The sequence below is a fragment of the Castor canadensis genome, chromosome 2, assembly GCF_047511655.1.
Source record: "Castor canadensis chromosome 2, mCasCan1.hap1v2, whole genome shotgun sequence".
In the NCBI taxonomy this organism is placed as follows: domain Eukaryota; kingdom Metazoa; phylum Chordata; class Mammalia; order Rodentia; family Castoridae; genus Castor; species Castor canadensis.
In genome coordinates, this window is record NC_133387.1 from 136792020 (window position 1) to 136813212 (window position 21193).

The 21193-nt window shown below is 36.1% G+C and overlaps 1 non-coding gene across 1 annotated transcript; it reads right to left on the reverse strand.

Moving 5' to 3' along the window:
* Positions 1–4661: 4661 nt before the first annotated feature.
* LOC141420987 (U6 spliceosomal RNA) lies at positions 4662–4769 on the reverse strand. Its single transcript, XR_012445695.1, has one exon. It is a non-coding gene; the product is annotated as a U6 spliceosomal RNA (small nuclear RNA).
* Between the last annotated feature and the right edge of the window lie 16424 nt (positions 4770–21193).

Consider the following 21193-nt stretch of genomic DNA (forward strand, 5'->3'; position numbering starts at 1 on the left):
TCTGAGAACTCAATTCTGTTTCCTTGTTTCCCTAGCTTAGAAAGTATTGCCTACCATGTTATGCATTCTCATGCTCTTCCCTCCACACCTCTCTCTTCTTCCACTAAAGCCTACTGTCTATTCTCTTTGAGAAGAAGTGCTGCCCAGCAGAGAGGAACTGACCTCCTATCTAGCTATAACCACTGACCTCCAACCAAGTTATATCCAAACTCATTTTAATTCAAGAATGTTATAAAAAATTTAACCCACATCCTTGCCAGAATTTGTTGTTGTTATTACCCTTGATTATGGTCATTCTAACTGGGGTGAGATGAAATGTAAATGCTGTTTTGATTTGCATCTCTTTTATAGCCAGAGAAGTTGGACACTTCTTCATGTATTTACTGGCCATTTGTACCTTTTCCCTTGAGAATTCCCTGTTTAATTCATGTGCCCATTTCTTCACTGGGGTGTTGATTCTTTGGGTGATAAGTTTTTTGAGTTCCCTGTAGATTCTGGATATCAGTCCCTTGTCAGATGAGTAGATGGTAAGGATTTTCTCCCATCCTGTGGGCTATCTCTTGAATCTGGTGCCAGTTGTCTTTGCTGTGCAGAAGCTCTTAAGTTTGATGCAATTCCATTTGTTCATTGTTTCTCTTAAATGTGCCTTTTGAGTTCTGTTTAGGAAGTCATTCCCTATATCTATCAGTTTTAGTGTATTTCCTACTGCTTTGTGGAGTTGTTTCAAGTTTCAGGTTTATATTTAGGTCTTTGATCCACTTTGAGTTGATTTTGGTACAGGGTGAAAGACAGGGATCTTGTTTCAGTCTTCTGCATGTGGATATGCAGTTTTCCCTGCAGCATTTGCTGAAGAGGTGTCTTTTCCCCATCGTGTGTGTGTATTCCCCATCTTTGTTGAAGATCAGTTGGCCACAGATGCATGGCTTGATATCTGGATCTTCTATTCTAATCCATTGGTCTTCCTTTCTATTTTTGTACCAATACAATGCTGTTTTTACTGTTATGGATCTATAGTATAGTTTGAAGTTAAGTACTGTGACGCCTTCATCATTTGGACTTTTTGCTTAGAGTTGCTTTGGCTATTTGAGATCTTTTGTGTTTCCATATGTATTTCACAATTGTTTTTTCTATTTCTGTGCAGAATGTCATTGGAATTTTGATAAGGATTGTGTTGAACATGTAGATTGCTTTTGGTAGTATGGCCATTTTTACAATGTTGATACACTTATACACTTATACACTGCTGGTAGGAATGCAAATTAGTACAACTACTATGGAAAGAAATATGGGGATTCCTCCAAAACTAGAGATAGAACTGCCATATGATCTCCTGGGTATCTACCCAAAAAACATAAGACAGAATAGAGTAGAGACACCTGTATACCCATGTTTGTTGCAGCAATATTCATAATTGCCAAGCTCTGGAAACAATCCAGATGCCCTACAACTGATGAATGGATCATGAAATTGTGGTATATGTACACAATGGAGTATTACTTAGTCACATGGAATAATGACATAGAGTTTGAAGGTAGATGGATGCAATTTAAGGACATCATGTTAAGTGAAGTTAGCCAGGATTAGAAACACAAAAGAAACATCTTTTCTTTGGTACATGGAAGATAGATCCTCCAAAGATGAATTTATACACAAAAACAAGCATGATCATATAAAAACTCAGTTATAGAACATGTCTGTAACAGTGTAAATACTCTATGGAACTCAGGGAAAGAGAGAAAGAAAAAGAGAATGATAGCACATTGATAATATTGCATACCATAAGATGTGAAGGTGGAGGATATAAGGATGTGTATTGAAAACTGTTGAAAAACAGTGGGTGTGAGGTAAAGGGGTAAGGGAGGCTATTTGAAGGGATTGAACAGAGCAAAGTAAAGCACACTCACCGTGGGCATACACTAAGACACCCCATTGAATGTCAACTCAAACATTAATAATGAAAACCAGGACTGTAAAATAGGCATGGTGTGTTCAGGGGGAGGGGAAGTACTAATAGGAAGGGAGAAGGGAGGATGAAGATTAAGGTGACAGTAAATGGTTGATGGACTTCATACACCTATATGAAACAGAACTAAAAAACCTCTTGCAATTGCTTTAAGTGAGTTGGGGAGGAGGCTGTTAGGGAAAAATGATAGGAGCAATGTAAATAATGTACAATGTAAGACTAATCAGAATTGTTACTTAGAATTCCCTCTGTATAATGAATATATCCAAATAAAAAATTTATTTAAAAATTTTAACCCACATTTTTATAGTCCAGTTGTAACAAAATTAATAAGAAAGGGATGGTTCCCAAGCCTAGGCTGGAACAGAATGTTTCAGTTGTCATAGTTCATAAGCTAACCTAGGAAGTAGATATGGTTTCTGATAAAAACACTGGCATAGCTGTTTGATAGATCAAAATGAGATTAAGAAATTCTGGAAACTTAAGGTCATCCATGCAGCTGAGCTAAAATCATAAAAATATTTTAGCAGCTGCGTATTTTTTAATCTCACATTAATTATCTTACTTTTTCCTATAAAATGTCTCTTTCAGGAAAGAAAATTTAGATTACTTATTTTTAAGAAGTGTCTTCCCTTGTAAAAAGTTTCCAAAAACACTTTGACATAGAATCATAAGCCATTCCTCTGAGAAGTTAGGAGGAACATCAAATCTTAACGACAAATTATCTTTTAGGAGAGTGATTGGTGTGTGCCTGCTCTTGTAGTTAAATTTTAAGGACATGTATCCTGGTACCTAGTCATTGCCTAAACAATTTCAGGGATATAGGAGGTCCAAAGATAAATAAGCAATCATTGTGCTTAATAACTTTATGAAGAAGCTGAAACCTTTTTTGGTGGCAGGGTGCTATTCAGGATTTAACCAAGGCCTTGTACATGCTTAGCACATAATTCAACATCGAGTGACACTCCCAACCCCTAGCAAACAGCATCTTAACTGGAGGATACTAGGAAACAGGGAAGTATGTTTTAAAGAATAGCAGACTTTAGACCTAAAACAAATGCAGTGATATTATTGGACATGGGTCACACGCTAAGGGGAGAATACATACAGGAGGAATAAGGAAAGGTAGGAAACCCAAAACTTGAAAGTGTTTGATGTGCCTGCTGTAGAGGAGTTAATATACTAACCTTAAAATGACAGAGGTCACTAGGAGAAGGTGATAGGGAAGTAGTGAAGAGGTCTGGTAGAGAGGAATCAATTTGGATTGAAATACACATGTGTATGGAAGCAATGCTAGGAATCTCTCTGTATAGCTGTCCTTATCTCAAGCTAGCAAAAATGCTATGTCTTTCTTATTATTGTTTATGTCTTCTCTTCAACAAAATCAGGGAAGAGGGCAGAACAGGTTGTGGAAGCAAGGGGGGTGGGGAGGAGAACGAGGGGATGGGAGTAGGGGAGATAAATAGCCCAAACAATGTTACATATGAATAAATTAATAAATAAACCAAAAAACCCCCCTCAAAAACAGCAGACATCTGGTCCACTGTGAAACAGCTGAACACACTATTCATATTGATCTCAGTGGTAGGCTACATTTAAACATTTCTCTCTTATTTTCATGTTGTCTGACCTATTTATTCCTACATAACTCATTTCCAGCCATCTAGGAAAAGCCAGGAATTTACGTAGTATTCCAATAGAAAAATGAATTTAATTGCCTGATGTGTTATTAAGATTAACTAAAAGTCTTGTTATTTTCCTTTTTTGTCCACTTAAAAGCCAAAGTGATAACTACTGCTTGATTACTCTATTGATTCAGGACCTCTGTGTGTGTGTGTGTGTGTGTGTGTGTGATGTTTAGTTGTATCTCAAAATGACAAAGGGAGTAGGAAGAGAGACAGACCGATACACATACACATTCAGAGGGAGAGAGGGAGAGACAGGGAGGAGAGAGAGAGAGAGATTCAAATCAAGCTGAGGAGGGTACGAGTATAAGGCCAGCTAAAATATACCTGCCTTGCTCCCCTAAAGCAAAAGGACTTTTACCTTTATTTGTCATGGTTAACACTATGTGCTATGGTATTCACTATTTGCATCTAGATAACTCTGTTTAAATGGCCCAGATGTAATTCTTGCTTCTTCATGTTTTTATACAGAATCCCAGAGGCAGTATTTTTCCAGCGATGGAGGAACTCAGAACTTCAGCAGTCAAATTCAACTTTACAGAACCATCATAAAGATAAGGTCTATGTTTCATATAGCATTTCTAAAACATACATTTCAGATATCACAATTACAAAACTACATAATTTCACTTAAAAATTCAGTGTACACACACCTATCCAATATCCCATATCATTAAACACAGGTGAGTCTATAGGAAACACACTTAGGTTTTTTAAGCATTTGCAGGAATAAATGAAAAAAAGAGAGCCTGAGTAAACTAAAGTAAATGTCAACTATAAATTAAGTAGTTGACTTGATAAATTTTAAAGGTCTTTTAATTTTTTACCTTTATTAATTTATTTTTTCATTTATTCACATATGCATACATTGTTTGGGTCATTTCTCCACCCTGCCCCCCTCCCCCACCCTTTCCCCTTTCCCCCACTCAGTTCCAGGCAGGTCCTGTTCTGCCCTTATCACTAATTTTGTTGAAAAAATGACATAAGCATAATAAGGAAGACAAAGTGGTTTTTTTTATATGGAATGCTTCACGAATTTGCGTGTCATCCTTGCACAGGGGCCATGCTAATCTTCTCTGTATCGTTCCAATTTTTAGTACATGTGCTGCCGAAGCGAGCACGACAAAGTGTTTTTGCTACTTGAGTCAAGGATAGCTATACAGAGAGATTCCTACTATTACTTTCATGTACCCATGTGTTACAACCCATGTTGATTCAACTCTAACTGATCTTTACATTGGTTCCTGACCCCCTGCTCATGATAACCTCTGTCATTTTAAGGTTTCTGTATTAGTTCCTCAGGAGCAGGGACATCAAACTCTTTCATGTTTTGGTTTTCTACCTATTCCTATATCTCCCGTGTGTGCTCTCCCCTTTTCTTGTGATCCAAGTGCAACCACATTGCTGCATTTGACCTAGATCTAAAGTCTGCATATGAGGGAGAACATATGATTTTTGGTCTTCTGAGCCTGGCTGACCTTGCTCAGAATGATATTCTCCAGTTCCATTCATTTATCTGCAAGTGATAAGATTTCATTCTTCTTCATGGCTGAGTAAAATTCCATTGTGTAAAATTACCACATTTTCTTGATCCATTCATCAGTAGCGGGGCATCTTGGTTGTTTCCATAACTTGGCTATTGTGAATAATACTGCAATAAACATGGATATGCAGGTGCCTTTGGAGTAACCTGTGTCACATTCTTTTGGGTATATCCCCAGGAGTGGGATTGCTGGATCATATGGAAGAGCTATGTTTAGATTTTTAAGAAGTCTCCAAATTTTTTCCAGAGTGGTTGCGCCAGCTTGTATTCCCAACAGCAATGGATTAGGGTTCCTTTTTTCCCACATCCTCACCAACAAATGTTGTTGGTGGTGTTTTTGATGATGGCTGTTCTAACAGGGGTGAGGTGGAATCTTAGTGTGGTTTTGATTTGCATTTCCTTTATGGCAAGAGATGGTGAGCATTTTATCATGTGTTTTTTGGCCATTTGAATTTCTTCTCTTGAAAAAGTTCTATTTAGTTCAGTTGCCCATTTCTTAATTTGGTTCATTGGTTTTAGGAAAGTTTAGTTTCTTAAGTTCCCTGTGTATTCTGGTTATCATTCCCTTGTCTGATGTATAGCTGGCAAATATTTTCTCCCACTCTGTGGGTGGTCTTTTCAGTTTAGAGACCATTTCTTTTGTTGTGCGGAAGCTTTTTAATTTTATGAAGTCCCATTTATTCATCCTTTCTCTTAGTTGCTGGGCTGCTGGGGTTCTATTGAGGAAGTCTTTGCCTATACCTATTTGCTCCAGAGTGTTTCCTGCTCCTTCCTGTACTAACTTCAGAGTTTCACATCTGATATTTATGGATATTCCTTGATCCATTTTGAGTTGATACTAGTACAGGTTGATAGACATGGATCTAGTTTCAGTTTCTTGCAGACAGGTAACCACTTTTCCCAGCAACATTTGTTGAAGAGGCTGCCATTTCTCCATCGTATATTTTTGGCTCCTTTGTCAAAAATGAGGTGAGTATAGTTGTGTGGATTCATATCTGGGTCCTCTATTCTGTTCCACTGGTCTTCATGTCTGTTGTTGTGCTAGTACCATGCTGTTTTTATTGCTACTGCTTTGTAATATACTTTGAAGACAGGTATTGTGATACTTCCAGCATTGCTCTTTTTGCTGCGTATTGCCTTGGCTCTTCACGGTCTCTGTTTCCAAATGAACTTTAGGGTAGATTTTTCAATCTTGTGATGAAGGTCATTGGGATTTTGATGGGAATTGCATTAAACATGTAGATTGCTTTTGGTAGTATAGCCATTTTTACTATGTTGATTCTACAGATCCATGAGCACGGGAGATCTTTCCATCTTCTATAGTCTTCCTCGATCTTGTTCTTCAGGAGCTTGTAATTCTCTTTGTAGAGGTCATTCACATCTTTTGTTAAATTTATTTCTAGGTATTTGATTTTTTTGAGGCTATTGTAAATGGAATTGTTTCCATATATTCCTTCTCAGTTTGTTCATTGTTGGTGTATAGAAAAGCTAATGATTTTTGTAAGTTGTTTTTGTATCCTGCCACCTTACTGTAGCTGTTTATGGTGTCTTAAGAGTTTTTGGGTAGAGTTTTTTGGGTCTTTAAAGTATAGGATCATATTGTCTACAAATAAGGATATTTTGACAGTTTCTTTACCTATTTGTATTCCTTTTATTTCCTCTTCTTGCTTAATTGCTCTGGCTAGAAATTCCAGTACTATGTTGAATAGGAGTGGGGATTGTGGACACCCTTGTCTCATTCCTGATTTTAGGGGGAATGATTTCAGTTTTTCACCATTAAGTATGATGTTGGCTGTAGTTTTGTCATATATAGTCTTTACAATGTTGAAATACATTCCTTCTATTCCTAGTTTTCTTAGAGCTTTTATCATGAAGTGATGCTGGATCTTGTTGAAGGCTTTTTCTGCATCTATTGAGATGATCAAGTGGTTTTTGTCTTTGCTTCTATTGATATGCTATATTACATTTATAGATTTGCGTATGTTTGAACCACCCCTGCATCCCTGGGATGAAGCCAACTTGGTCGTGGTGAATGATCTTTCTGAAGTGTTGTTGGATTCAGTTTGCCATTATTTTATTGAGGATTTTTGTGTCAATATTCATTAAGGAAATTGGCCTGTAGTTCTCCTCTTTGGAGGTGTGTTTGTCTGGTTTTCGGATGATAGTAATATTGGCTTCATAAAATGAGTAAGGTAGTGTTCCTTACATTTCTATGTCATGGAACAGTTTGAGGAGAGTAGATATTAGTTCTTCTTTAAATGGCTGATAGAATTCAGCAGTGAATCCATCAGGTCCTGGACTTTTTTGGAGGGGGAGGCTCTTGAGGGCAGCTTCAATTTCTTTATTTCATCAATGACCCATTGATCATTGAGCAATGTGTTATTCAGCTTCCAATTGTTTATGTGTTTTTTACTGACGTTTTTGTTGTTGAGTTCTAGTTTTAGTGTATTTGTGGTCAGTCAGAATGCATGGAATTATTCTTATTTTCTTATATTTGCTGAGGCTTGCTTTGTACCCTAAGATATGATCAATTTTGGAAAAAGTTCCATGGGTTGCTCAGAAGTTCCATGGGTTGTGCAGAAGTTGGATGAAATATTCTGTAGACACCAGCTAGGTTCATTTGATTTATGGTGTAATTTAGTTCTAAGATTTCTTTATTGATTTTTAGTTTTGATGACCTATCTATTGGTGATAGGGGGCTATTAAAGTCTCCCACTACCACTGCGTTGGAGTTTATATATGTTTTTAGGTCCTTCAGCGTATGATTGATGAAATTGTGTGCATTGACATTGGGTCCATATAGATTGATATTTGTTATTTCCTTTTGGTGTATTTCCCCTTTTATTAGTATGGAATGTCCTTCTTTATCTCATTTGATCAATGTAGGTTTGAAGTCTACTTTGTCCAAGATAAGTATTGCTACCCCTGCCTGTTTTCAGGGACATTGGCTTGGTAAATCATCTTCCAGCCTTTCACTCTCAGGCAGTGCTTATTTCTGTAGATGAAGTGGGTCTCCTGTAGGCAGCAGATTGTTGGATCTTCCTTTTTAATCCAGTTTGCCAATCAGTATCTTTTGATGTAGGAATTTAGTCCATTAACATTCAGTGTTAGTATTGACAGGTGTGTGGTGATCCCTGTCACATAGTTGTCTTTGTTGATTAAGGATTTGATTGTGTGTAGCTGAATCAGTGTTACTCTTTACTTTGTTGCCCTTTTTTCTCCTGTGGTTTGGTGCTACTTGCCCTTTCATGGTTTTGTTTGCTTTCATTTTCTGTGTGCAGAATTCCTTGGAGAATCTTTTATAGTGATGGCTTGGTGGTCATATATTGTTTAGTTTTTGCTTATCATGGAAGACTTTTATTGCTCCATCTATTTTGAATGATAGTTTTGCTGGGTAGAGTATCCTAGGGTTGAAGTTATTTTCATTCAGTGCTTTGAAGACCTCACTCCATGCTCTTCTTGCTTTAAATGTTTCTGTTGAGAAGTCTGTTGTGATTTTGATGGGTTTACCTTTGTATGTTATTTGTTTTTTCTCTCTTATAGCCTTCAATATTCTTTCTCTATTCTCTGTACTTATCATTTTAATGATAATATGTCGTGGGATAGATCTATTTTGGTTGGTCTGTTTGGTGTTCTGGAGGCTCCCTGTACGTGAATGAGCATAGTTTTCTGTAGATTTAGGAAATTTTCTGTTATTATTTTGTTGAATATATTACACATTCCTTTTTCTTGCACCTCTTCTCCTTCTTCAATGCCCATGATTCTCAGGTTCGGTCTTTTGATGGAGTCAGTGAATTCTTGCATTTTCTTTTTACAGGCTTTGAGTTGTTTAACTAATAGTTCTTCAGTTTTTCCTTTAATCGCCATTTCATCTTCAAGGTTCTGTCTTCTGTTTGTTCTATTCTGTTGGAATGGCTGTCCATTTTGTTTTGTATTTCTGTTTCATTCTTTTATCTGAGGTTTTCCATGTTGTTGGTTACTTCCTCTTTAATATTTTCAATTTTTGCCCTTAACTCATTTACCTCTCTGTTTATGGTGGTCTCAGTTTCAGTTTAGCATTTATTTAGGGCTCTATGATTTCATTTGTTTCTGGGTTTTCTCATATTCTTGTTTTTGTTGTATTGGAACTTCTTGAGTGCCTCCTGTACATTTTGGTTGACCATGTCTAGTAACATCTCTATGAAATTCTCATTGATTATTTGTAGGATTTCTTCTTTCAGAATGTTCTTGTGGTCTTTGTTGGGTTCCTTGGTGTAGTTTATCTTTACTTTTTTCGAGTCTGGATCTGGGTATCCATTTTCTTCGTTTTGCTCTAAATCCTGTACTACTTTATTTTTGGGGGGAGAATGGTTTCCCTCCCTTTTTCTTCTTCCCATATTTCCACTAGGTACTGTTTCTATCCTTGGACTAAGTGTAATTTAGTATTAGCTGGATAACATTATTAATACTAACAAAACCAAGAGGGAAGGATAAAAAAGAGAAAGAGATGGAAAGATAAAAGGAAAAGAGAAGAGAGGAAAAGAGAAAAAAAAAGAAACAAAAAATGAGAGATGGTGGGTGATCAAACAGCAAATCAGGTAGCAAATCCCTTAAAGAAGAGAAAAAAAAATTCACCACTTCTGGAACAGTAGAATTGCAGTCTTCGTTGTTGTGATGTTACTCCTTTACCATCAGATCTGTCTGTGTGTGTCTCTTAGGCAGGTTGGGGGCCTTCCTGTGGTGGGTGTCAGGTGTGTGGGGTCCTATGGGCCTACAGGTGGAGGCCTTTTGAGGCAAATTAGCAAGTCTTTGGAGTGTGGTCCTGATGTGCCTGAAGGGCGCAGGCCAGTGGAGTGGAGATCCTGCATGCCTGTGGATTGCCAGCTTGGCAGGCTTTAGGGGCACAGTCCTGGCAGAGATTGAGTGAGTCTGTGCAGGTGTGAGGGGTGTAGTCCAGGGGAGATCATGGAGGCCTGTGCAGGCCTGAGGGTATGGCCCAGCAGAGATCATGAATGTCTGTGGCTCATGACTTGGCAGGGCTTGGGGGCATGGCCTGGCACAGCGGAGTTCAAGCAGGCCTGTGCAGACCTGGGGGGCACAGCCCAACAGAACACTTAAATATTTTGAACCATTTATCCAAATGGAATTATCTTGTGAAATGTGCATATATAGTAATAACTTAAGTCATTCTGCTATCGTAATATTTAAATTATATCCTGATTATTTTTATTGCTGAAAAGTAGATATAACTATAATTAAAATTAATATGCTAATAAAAAATGACTCAATAAATAAGTGCGGAAGTGTGCTGTTATGGAAATTATTGTATCAAATTCAATTTTAATCATTTCTTTTTCATGATCCCAAAGTATTTTTTAAATGCACAGATTAACATATCAAAACAATCTAAAGTGTACAATGTTCAGTTGCATTTAACTGAGGATTCACCATCAATTAATTTATACCAAATAAGTGTATGTCAAACACTAAAAAAGAACTCAAAAACAAGCCTAGATCACAAAGAAAATCTCAATTATTCGCAAATAATTTCAACCATGCAGACAATGTTCTCTGTCAAAAATGTAATCAAAGTAGAAACTAGTTAGAAACTGTAATTAGTATGAATCCCTCTTGTACTAATAATAAATGCTAATAATAAAGAAACTAATTAACTCTCATATATTTGAAATTAATGATAATGTTTAAATTAAGTCAATGGTTGAAGAAAAATCTTAATAGAAACTAGAAATGTTTGCTACTGAAAACTATTTAAAACACAATGCATAAAAATTAGTGAAAATGTTATTGTATGCTAACATTACAAAAACCTGAAAATTAATTAGCTAAGCATCCAGGTCAGGAATTTAAGAAAATAAAAATAAAACAAACTTACTACAAGTGACAACAAAGACAAAGACAGTAAATAATGCCCTGGAAAAAATGGAGCAATCGAAATGATCAAAATACAGCCCCAATGTGCTTTTTTTAGGACTTTGCTTTTGAACGAGATATAGTGAGTCTGATGAAATTACATACACCAAAATGAGAGAGACACAGAGAGAGAGAGAGAGAGAGAGAGAAGATAAGACAAGAGATACCAAGCGGCCAGCTAGCCATATAAAAAGTAATAGTTTGTAAGACAAGGGAAGGGAATGAAGGAACCCTACAACCATAATGGGCTCAGCTTCCTGACTTGAGAATGCTTCCAGCCTGCAGCACAGGAAAGAACCCAGATAGAATCCAACAGAATAACTGACATGAGGGAATGGAGCTGATATTTGGGAAACTACAGGAGAGTAGGGTTTATAGGGTACAGTACCAAAGAAGAGAGAGCTGCACAGAGAAAAAAGAAACCTCCCAAGGATTCCTCACAAGTAGTCAGCAGAAGACTGACCCGTCCTTCTAAGTGAGGAGGCCAGAGAAAGAAAAACCAGCTTATTAAGTCCAATAATGCCTGGTGCCCACACGATGCCAAGAATATAGCACCTGTTCCTACAAGCCAAACTGGATAACTTCAAGATTCATGGGCCAATGGACAATGCATAAAGAAGCATCTTGTTTCTGTATTGGGAGATGACTATCTCTAGAATAACATCTACCCCAGTCTTTCCTAAAAGAATGCCCGCAAAACTGGTGGGAAGGGAGTAGAAGAGGAAAAGGAAGTGACAGTTTGAGTTTGGGGGGTGAATATGACAATGGTACATTATTTAAGTGTGTGAATATAGCATAATGAAACCCACTAAAACTTGTCATAAAAAATGGAGGAGGATGTAGGAGGGGTGAAGAAAGAGTAATATAGCTGGGGTAAACTTGATCACAGTACATTATATACGTGTGTGTAGTTAACACAATGAAAATACTTTCTATAATCAATTTATGCTAATAAATTTTTAAAAATATAAATAAGACTCAAATGAATAAAAATATCCCATAAGAACTCCATGCCAGAACAAAACTATAGAATTTCTATAGGATACAAAAATACCAAGCACTCAACAAGGTAAAATTCCCCAGGTATGGTATCCAATTATGGGTTACTGTCATGCAAGGAGACAGTAATCCATAAAGAAGTAAAGAAGAAAACAGTTGGACATTATGAAACATATTATAAAGTCTTTCCATGTGTTCAAAATAAAATATAAATAAATGTTATATAATTGAATTTGTAGCTAAAAGCCTTCAGGATGAAATATTATGGATGAAAAAATATTCAGAAATTAAAAAGGTCAGATTATTTTCTAGCTCCTTCTCAACTCCATCTTTTCCTTAATATCAAATCCAGGCCAAAACATTGCCAAAAAAAAAACAACAACAACAACAAAAAATCTATGTCCTCATGAAACTAGTTACTAAGTTGAAACAAAATTTAACTGAGCTCCATAATTTACTAAAAAAAAAAGAGAGGCTTGTACATCATGGCTGAATGGAGTTTATCTTGGGAATATAAGTTTGAGTAAGATTTGAAAATGAGTTAATAACTCTTCACATTAAAATACTTGAAGATATTATCAATAGATACAGACAAATGGTTTGACAAATTAAATGCCCACACCCTACCTGGTTTTAAAAGTTCAGACAAGAAGAAATTCTCTGAGTGCTGACACTAAGATCAAGCTCAAAAGCAAAATATTCACCCTTTTCTTTTCTATTTGAACATTTACTAGAAATTCTATTCAAGACAATAATGCAGGAATATAAATAAAAGAAGTAAAATGGCCTTTATTTGTGAAAAAAAATGATCCTCTCTATAAAAAACTACAAGAACTTATGCATGAGTTTTCAAGTTTGAAGGATATTAAATGAATATTCTATCAGCCGAATTTGTATATTCTAGCAAAATACAATTAAAATACCAACTTAAAACTTATCTCAACATACATAGCAGTAAGATTAAGACAAATTTAACTAGATCACAGTTTTAAGACGTATGACCTATAAATGGGACCTCATAAAGCTAAAAAGTTTCTGTTCATCAAAAGAAATGGTCTCTAAACTGAAGAGAACACCCACAGAGTGGGAGAAAATATTTGCCAACTATACATCAGACAAAGGACTGATAACCAGAATATACAGGGAACTTAAAAAACTAAATTCTCCCAAAACTAATGAACCAATAAAGAAATGGGCAAGTGAACTAAACAGAATTTTCTCAAAAAAAGAAATTCAAATGGCCAAAAAGCACATGAAAAAATGCTCACCATCTCTAGCAATAAAGGAAATGCAAATTAAAACCACGCTAAGATTCCACCTCACCCCTGTTAGAATAGCCATCATCAGCAACACCACTAACAACAGGTGTTGGCTAGGATGCGGGGAAAAAGGAACCCTCTTACACTGTTGGTGGGAATGTAAACTAGTATAACCACTCTGGAAAAAAATTTGGAGGCTACTTAAAAAGCTAAACATTGATCTACCATTTGATCCAGCAATACCACTCTTGGGGATATACCCAAAAGACTGTGACACAGGTTACTCCAGAGGCATCTGCACACCCATGTTTATTGCAGCACTATTCACAATAGCCAAGTTATGGAAACAGCCAAGATGCTCTACCACCAACGAATGGATTAAGAAAATGTGGTATCTATACACAATGGAATTTTATGCAGCCATGAAGAAGAATGAAATGTTATCATTTGCTGGTAAATGGATGGAATTGGAGAACATCATTCTGAGTGAGGTTAGCCTGACCCAAAAGACCAAAAATTGTATGTTCTCCCTCATATGTGGACATTAGATCAAGGGAAACACAACAATGGGATTGGACTTTGAGCACATGATAAAAGTGAGAGCACACAAGGGAGGGGTGAGGATAGGTAAGACATCTAAAAAACTAGCTAGCATTTGTTGCCCTTAATGCAGAGAAACTAAAGCAGATACCTTAAAAGCAACTGAGGCCAATAGGAAAAGGGGCCCAGGAACTAGAGAAAAGGTGAGATCAAAAAGAATTAACCTAGAAGGTAACACACACGCACAGGAAATTAATGTGAGTCAACTCCCTCTATTGCTATCCTTATCTCAACCAGCAAAAACCCTTGTTCCTTCCTATTATGGCTTATACTCTCTCTACAACAAAATTAGAAATAAGGGCAAAATAGTTTCTGCTGGGTATTGAGGGGGTGAGGGGGAGAGGGAAGGGGCGGAGTGGGTGGTAGGGGAGAGGGTGGGGGCAGGGGGGAGAAATGACCCAAGCCTTGTATGCACATATGAATAATAAAATTTAAAAAAAAAGACATATGACCTCCCTGAAGAGGACAATGAAGTTTATGTAAGTAACTTTAAAATGTTGTTTGGGTTGATATATATATGAGACTAAAGAAAAACAAAAGAACTGTTTATAAATATTGCATACTATGGTAAATGAATTTCTCACAGGCATATGGGCTGGCAATTCTGAAACTAATTACATGTATATTAAGTTTGAAAAGTACAAAATGAACTTGGAGAATCTTATAATACCAGAAAGTAAATAAGCAGTAAAATAATGATGAAAAAGGAACAATGATGAAGCTATGTCAAATGATATAGTAGCCACCTGAAATATCTTGCAATAGCCAAAGCTGAAACAAAATGAACAGTGTATTTTGAAAAGAAAATTAGGTTATAGCCTGAAGTATGAAATATAAATATACATGAGAACTTACTGATATAAATTAATAAATAAGCAAGGAATAATAGGCAAATATACCATGTAGAAGAATTCCAAATAATTTTTGCAGATACTTTACCATCAGGAGTTGGAGTGTAATTCCCCACTTCTTCAATACAGGCTACATCTGACTTCGTGTGGAAAGGTGGGAGATAATGAATATTTTACACTGGAAACCTGACAAATACTACCTCAAGTCAGGTGATCAAGATTCACATCAAGAGTGGTGAGAGGTCTTGATAATCTCTATTTGACATTATGTGATGAAAATGGCATATTTTCTCTGTGATATTCCTCCAAAAATGAAAGCCATGGTCTAATCATTAGGGATATAGCAAAATATCCCAATGATTGATTCTATAAGATTCCTGACAAGCAATATTCCAAACTCAAGTTCATAAATAAAAAAATTAAATAAACAGAAAAACCTGAGAAAGTACTACAAGCCAAAGTACCTAAAGGAATCTGACTAGTAAGGATTTCCTAAATGGATTCTGATACAAGGTAACTATATTGGGAACAACTGAGAACAGCAGCTTACACTATGGACTCTAGCTGATAATTTACCATATAAGTTCATTAATTATGATAATGTCAGTTATTATTAGTAGCGGTATCTTTTGTGAGTCATAAGAACACTCTGAATCTTCACATCAACTATAAATAATCATAAAGCTAAAACTATGCTAAAAGAAAATGTTTATTTAAAAAGACAAACAACAAACCAACAAACCAACAAACACAAATGACATTGAAGGCAACCTGAAAGATCTCTCTCTTGGTGGTCAAACATGAAGTAGTATAAACAATAAAATAAATAATTCTAGTTATACAATATAACCAAAAGAATAAATAAATATCCATGAGTATATAAACATATGGATGACTGAATAAACAAGAAGTACAGAGTTTTCTAATATATGTAGACATTGCTCACTCTGGGAAGTGAGGTTTACTTCCTCTCCCCCAAGTATATTTTGAACTTAGTGATTCACTTCCTAAGAGGAGCATGAGACAAGAAATATAGTTATTTTGCAAAAGAGTAATGAAGACATCATCTTAACAAAGGAAATAAGATAAATTCACAGGGAATAATTCATGCTGATATCATCACATAGTCTCAAAATGATGCAGTTAAGAGGATATTTTATTTCTGTAGCATTCATTTCTCAAATCCACAACTATAATCTAGTTATGAAAACTAAAATTCAAGGGCTTTCTACAAGTACTAGATTAGTATTCTTCAAAAATATTTTAAGCAAGGAAGCACGGAAAAACTCTCACAGATCAGAGACAGCATGGTATTGATTTAGATCCTGGAAAATGGAAAGAACATCAGTAGAGACTTACTTAAATCTGAATAAAGGCTGAGATTTAATTAATAATGCTGAACTAGTGATAATCTCCTAGTTGTGACAATATTCCACAGTTAGAAAAGATGTTAACTTTAGGGGAATTTAGGTGAAGGATGTATGGAGACAGTTGTACTATTTTTTTCAACTTTTATGTATACTTAAAATTATATCAAAGCAAAGCAGTCTCCAAAATGTGAAATTCTTAACAACATATTTATTGAATTTTCGAGTTAAAATTTGCAAAAACTTATAAACCTAGCAACTGGGGAGGATTGAGATTGGGAGGATTGAGATTCCATGCCAACTCAGGCAGAAAAGTTTGCAAGATCCACTCAGAATGGAATAAAACTGGGCATGATGGCACCTGCCGGTCACCTCAGCAACAGCAGTAAAAGCATAAAATAGGAAGACCATGGTCCAGGCTGGTCTGGGCAAAAAGCTAGACCCTATCTCTAAAATAACCACAGCAAATATTCACACTGGATGTGCAATTCACGTGGTAGAGTACTTGCTTAGCAAGCTTAAACCCCAAGTTCAAAGCCCATTACTGCAAAAAAAGGTACAAAAATTGATGAGAGTGAACAAAGATCTATATGTACTATATGTATACATGTTCATAGCTTTAAAACTCTGTACTATTTAGATACAAAATCTCTCCCCAGTATGCTTTGTTGTAGATATTTATACTATGGCTTTAAAATGTTTAAAGCAGGACATGTTACAAAAGTTAAAGATTAAAATAATTATGAAAAAAGAAGACAGTGTAAAGTTCCACACTATTCAATTTTACAACTTAAGAAATCTTCACTAACCAAACAAGATAATTCCAATAAGAAAAACATAAATCAATGGAATAGAATAGAGAGCTCAAAAAAGGGAGCAAAACCAAATCTACTTGGCTGATTTTGGCAAAAAGTATAAAGATAATACAATAAAGAAATAATAGTATTTTCAACTAATGATGCTGGAAAAAATTAAATATTCATTTACAAAGCAATGAATCTTGACATTTTCTTCTATCTTATATGAAAACTCACTCAGCATGTGTTGTAGCCCTCAATGTAATTATAATGCCAAGAATTCTTCTAAAATTCTATCCTGCTCTAAATCTATTTAAATGGCTAAAATATAAGATGACGATTTCCTATTGTGATGAAGATTAAAACTGAGCAGGTTCGTCAATCCAATAAAGCTTGGAAAGCAAGATATTATAACCATTCTGGAAAAGAGTTTGTTCATTTCTTATGAAGTTTAACATATACCTTCCATATAGTCCAGCACTGCCACTTCTAGATGTTTACTCACATAAACTGAAAGCTTTACAATGTCACAAAATCTTGTACATGCATATTGGGCATCTTTATTCATCATAACCAAAGCCTGGAAACAAAACGAAGAATAAGCAAACTGTGATTCCTCCATCAAATGAAATATTACTCAGAATAAAAAAAAAGCAGATTATAGATCTATGTGCCAATATTGGGAAATGTTCAATCTCTTTTAGTTAGTGAAAGAAGACCTGAAGCCCAGATATTATATGGTTTCATTTATAAAATACTCTAGAAAAGGCAAAACTTTAGGGATCGAAACACATCAGTTATTGGAGATGGGTTTGTAAGAATGGGTGTTTAAAGTTATGGAATAGTTATATATGTTATCGTGGTGGTAGATAACACTACACAATTATCAAAACCCAAATAACTTCAAAGCATCTACAGTGATTGTTACTGTATGTGATTTTTTAAACCATCCTGTGACATATTAGGAAAATCTAGGATGGGATACAGGTTGTTTAAAAGTATGTGTTCTATAAATGTATGAAATAACCTAAAGGCAGTAAGAAGAAATGAGATAAATTAAATGTTAGGAAAACAGTGCTTTGTCTATGTACATTAAGATGAAAAAGAAAAAAGTATAAAATATCTTTCCAGGATTCTTCAGAGTGTCAAGATCATGAAAAATAAGGAAAAATTAAGAAACTGTCAGGAAGGAGGAGACAAAAGACAGTCTCTCTGTCTTCATCAGCACAGGTTGCTGTAACAAAATACTATTGACCAGGTGGCTTATAAAGAACAGAAATTTATTTCTAGCGTTTCTGGGAACTGGGAGTCTGAGCTGAGAATGCCAGTGTGGTAAGCTTCAGGTGAGGGTTCTCTTCCAGGTTGCAAATGGCCACCCCCTTCTTGTATTCTTACAAGGCAGAAAGAAGGTGAGAGTTCTTTGGGGTACATATCATTCACGAGGGCTCTACCCTCATGACTTAATTACCTCCCCATAATTCCATTTCTAAATACTATGGCATTTCAGGATTAGGAATTTAATCTGAATTTGGGGAGTATGAAACACTCCATCTATTATAACAATTAAATGTGATTTGCTGCATCTGGATTGAATCCTGGAACGTAAAAATACATTGTTGGAAAGACTGGCAAAATCTGAATAAAGCCTGTTATTTAGTTAATAGTATTGTACAAATAATAATTATTTAACTGTGAAAATGCATGATGGTGAGGTAAGATGTTAACATTCAGAAAGCTGGATGAAGGGTATGTGGGAGTTAGACAGGCAGCTTGGAATCAGTTTATGAAGGTTATATTTCTTTGTTATTATTATTTTTAATGATGAGCTAACAAGACTATTTTCTTTTCTAGAAGCAAACTGGGGAGTAGTTTTCAGAAGGAAGATAATATAATGATTACTTTGCTTTCATATATTATTTATTTATGTATTTATTATAAAGTCAAGCAATAGTGAAACAAATCATAAAAGATTACTAGTGAGAATTTACTCATATTCAATTATAACCAATCACCAGGCTTTTTAATTTGTCTTGATAAACATTATTCAGTCTTAATATGAATAATGCCATAAAGAATATCTCTTATGTTGTCCTCAAGGCAGTGGTTTTGATTTTGATATATAGGCATTACAAAGTTCCCAGGAAGTACAGCACATTGAGAATGAGATGTTTGAGATCTAGCTGAAGTACCTTCACAAACAAAGCTAAGGCCCAAAGTGGTGACTCTCATAGCTTGCAGGAAAAGAAAAGAAAGAATCCAGTTTTACTGAATCACAGTCAAGTGTTTTTTCCCCATCACCCCTTGGCAATGAGGGGGTGGAGGACTTTATACTTGCTTGCCTCTCATAGTGATGCTCTGGAGAAAATCCCAAAGGAAGTGAGGCTCACAGTGTTTGGGGATGCTCCTAGCAATGCAACCGTGGTACGAGACACATTGTCTTGGCAATTGTTTTTCTTGGTCTCTGGAGGGTTAAATGACATCATTATTGCTAAATTCCTATTTGGCACATCTATTGATTATATTTGCACACTGAGCATCTATTGCTTTTGTCTACTTAACATACTTCAGTCTTTTCTTTTGGTGACAGTCATTCTCTTTTCCCTCCTTCAGGGAATTGATCTTAATTCACACTCTGAGTTTCTGACAAGGCTGCTCATCCTAGTACCCTGCCCTTCCTCTTGAGGCTTTCACTTAGGCCAGAAAAAGCAAAACACTTCACCTTCCTTGATACCTATCTCATGGCTGTCTAGAGTTCTTCCCAGGGCATTTCTAAATTGGAGTTGAGAGGATGTCATCCTTTTTCTCATGCATCATGATATGTAAATCCATGACATAGGTTCTGCTTGTGGTCATGTCTCCCACAGTGCAGAGAAACCAAAAAGAAGAAAGCCAAGATGAAGGGCCAAGATAGACAGAGACAGGAAGAGCCATGGTGATGGTCAGAGTTTAGGTTCTCCTAGGAAGTAAAAGTACTAGCCGGGGAGTATTTCTGAAAGTGAGAGAGGGAAGCGCAGGAAACCCAAACAGGTATCATCACGGATCCAGGCTGCTGGTGGTTTTGTTTGTTTTTTAATTTACAGTATTGAAAGATATATCTTTTGGATTGAGATGCATGGACTGGATTTTGTAGAGTAATATTTCCTTCATGTACAGAAAACTAATTATTTAGTAAAGACAGAATCATAAGAAGAGGACTTAGCAATTGAATTCCAAAAGTCAGTGATCTCTGACTGGCCATGCAGGAAATGTCTGCACTTTAACAGAAAATATGTGCCTGGCACCAAGAACCTGATTCACTGAGCCTGAGAGTCCATTCTGCAAGCACAGAGTAGACAGGACCTACTTCTCCTCCCAGACTCCTGGATTCCTGCTTCATGTGGATCTATTGCATTGGCACTTTTGCCCTCTTTCTCTCCCTATCCCCTAATATCTGTCAGTCATTGGTGCTCAGTGTGCATTTGATGCTTTCTGAGGACTTCTAGTGCATTATCTCAGTTGGTTGATCTTTTAAACAGGTTCATATGACTCAGGTAATAGCACTATTGTCCTCTTACAAAAAAAGTGAATTCTTACATAAGCAGTTGTGATAGCCTTCATTAGGTGTTTGTGTATCATTTAGTTAATATTCGGAGTTTTTAAACGATTTTCTGAAGTGTCAGCAACACTCCTTATCACTTACCCCCCACATCTACTCTGCTTCTACTTCTCATCGGACCTTTTTTCTTTCTCTCCTAAATACTCTCTGCTCTGTCTCCTCTTCTGCCTTCGATATGCCCCATTTTCATGAGGTACATTGTAAAGAGTACCCATTTTAGGTCCTAAAGAGACTCAAATTTGAAACAGGTCTGTTTTACCAACAATTGTTTTAATTAAAACAAGTAACTTAAGTACTCTGAACATTTTCTCCACCTCTAATTTGGAGCTAGCACTCTGTGAGATCTCCCTTAAACATCAAATAAATCCCCAAACGTGGAACCCTTCTGTGAACTGGCAATTTCTATGAAGATCATGGGAAAAGGGAGTTTGTGGCAGTGCAGGTGGGGTGGCAGAGGCTAGAAGGCAGAGCTTGAATGGCTCCATTCCAGGCATGGGATATTTCCCAAAACAACTTGTGGAGAAAGATACTGTGTCTTAAAACCAAAAAGACATCTATAATTGCTGAGATTTGAAATGGATCTTAAAGTAATTATAGAAAACTGTTGACTAAGTAGTTTATCAG